Below are 2,406 nucleotides of genomic sequence, written 5' to 3' on the forward strand. Positions count from 1 at the left end.
TTAGTAATGAAAACATGATTCCAAATAATAATTATTATTTCGTTTTTATTTAAAGGTATAATTTTAGACAACAGAAGAAAAAAATCAATGTTATTTCTCACAAAGTCAAACGATCATGCTTTTCCTCAGGCGGAAAGTAATCTCTACTGAGCATATGCTGAATAAGTGTTACAATAGCCTCCGGTCTCCCATAGTCATTCGAGGGCCTGTTCATTTTTATTTTGAGTTGAGATTAAGGCAGACCAGATGCTCCTGTGTGGTTTTTTGTTTGAACATCAGACTATTACTAGTCTAATAGACTTCTGTGGTCATCCATTAGTCACATTTCACTGATTCTGTATTACTCAGTTTGCTGTTTCACTCACCGTAGTTCGGCAGAGCATTTTGTTCAAGAAACTCTCGCCATTGTCCAATCGCATAAATGTTCTGTTTGTTTTTTCTTACTTTCAACCTTCAAAGGACTTTGAGAATATGGAATTATTGCCTGTAAACACAGTTTTTTTTTTCACCCTGTGTGCCTGTGCGTTTAGACTTCACACAATGAATGTGGACATGGTACCTCACCAACAGTCAGTGTGAATATTGCAAAATTCAACCTGTTCATGGCCTCCGGAACAATGACGGAATGTCACCCGTCTCCTCAGGAGCCACGATAACTGCTTTGGCCCCTCCAGAACTCTACGCTGGCATGTTTATAACGGACAATGATGATAAAACGCAATGACGTCACAGGAAATGTGCTGGCGAGGTAAGAAACGGATTTCACACTGTCATGTCTCAATCTCTTCAAGAGAAGTGACGCTGTCAAGACGATCAAAGACATTTTGAAACGTGTCCTGACGGTTTCCGGCACCAGTTATCTTCGTATGTTTATCTTGTAAATAGAGACTATAAAGAAACATATTGTTTTGCTTCTTTTGACACAAGTTTTGTGAAAAAGACAGAAGCCTCCGCTGTTTAAACGCGCACCCTGATCAAAGAATATGCTTCTAGAGAGACTCGATATGACCCCTCATTTGGAAGATTGATATTTTTCTATCTGCCGTCTCATTCGGTTCCTCATCTCATTAGCATCATAGATTTTCATTTTCTTCGTATCACTTTACTGCTGACATCTGTTTGGGAATAGAAAGATTGATATCAATGCTCATTTAATGTCATATATACTTTGATTCTGCTATATGCCCTAACCGTTGTGATGCTCTCTCTCTCTTTCTCCTCAGTTTGTATTTTCGAGACACCCAGGCAAAATAATATCTACTTGTTCAATGAGAGTGGCTTGTACTTTGCTCCGAGGCTTCATGCATGATGTATCAAGTATAGGCTTGATGTTGTTAAGTAAATGCTAATAGGGTTACCTGCCCACCGCATTTCAATTCTGAGTAAGTCGCAAGAACTTTACAACCTCATAAAACGCTCCTTACAGCAAGGCATTAGCTCAATGGCAGTGTTGCAGAAAATCCATACTACTTTCTGTGTCCTGAATTTGAAAAGGCAAAGTCAGATTGTTGTTCAGGGGAAACTAGAATATTTCATTCTAATTATTCTAATTGAAACTAAATAATTTTATATAATGTTCTCCATGCATTATAGACCTCCTGTTTGGGACTCTCTGCTTGGTCAGTCTGGATAATATACTTAGCACATACTAATTTATTCAGAACCGCAAAATTTCATCCGTTTTCTGCTTTAAAACAAGGAATGCGTATGAAAGCATCTGATCCTATCACTATTTGGATGAGTTACCTCGACTAGATAATCTAAGCTCTTAAACCGTCATTCAAAGCAACGATTCTCCTCCTCCACAAAGTCGCCAAATCATGACGCCTTATGTAACTGTCTCTTCCCATTATTCTGACAATTTGCTGCTTTACGGTCATTTACGTAAGGCTGAGGACGCCCCTGCATCTTCTCTTTGCTTGTCATTCACATTTTGCCATTTATGTTTTTAACCCTCCTATTGTCTTGTTCATTTTTTGTAAAAACAATACATTAGAAATATGAACATTTTTGGTATTAAAATCTGGCTTTGTGACAATGTCTTAACACAATTCTAAAAAATAATAATAATAATTTCTTGTATGAAAATAACTATTTTAAAAAATCTGTTGTCAGATTTGGCACATGATTAATAATGTTATCTTTTCATTTTTCTATTAATCAACAAATGAATGAAGCAACAAAATCAGACTTGAAGACTGGAGTAATAGCTGCAGAAAATTCATTGTTGCCATCACAGGAATAAACTATACATTTAAAGTAATTTCAAACTGAACACCGTTATTTAAAATTGTAATAATATTTCACAATGTAACTAGTTTGCTGTATTTTTTTTTTTTTTAATGCAGCCTAAGTGACAAAATTGGACAGACCACAAATATTTGAACCGTTGTGTATACCTTTAAT

The 2,406-nt window shown here is 36.2% G+C and overlaps 1 long non-coding RNA gene across 1 annotated transcript; it reads left to right on the top strand.

Annotated features, from left to right (window-relative positions):
* Positions 1 to 63: 63 nt before the first annotated feature.
* Positions 64 to 1,361, top strand: LOC107678051 (uncharacterized). The gene is made up of 2 exons (XR_001632908.1): positions 64 to 748; positions 1,224 to 1,361. It is a non-coding gene; the product is annotated as an uncharacterized LOC107678051 (long non-coding RNA).
* The last annotated feature ends 1,045 nt before the right edge of the window (positions 1,362 to 2,406 follow it).

The sequence above is a fragment of the Sinocyclocheilus anshuiensis genome, unplaced genomic scaffold, assembly GCF_001515605.1.
Source record: "Sinocyclocheilus anshuiensis isolate Anshui unplaced genomic scaffold, SAMN03320099.WGS_v1.1 scaffold260, whole genome shotgun sequence".
Taxonomy (NCBI): domain Eukaryota; kingdom Metazoa; phylum Chordata; class Actinopteri; order Cypriniformes; family Cyprinidae; genus Sinocyclocheilus; species Sinocyclocheilus anshuiensis.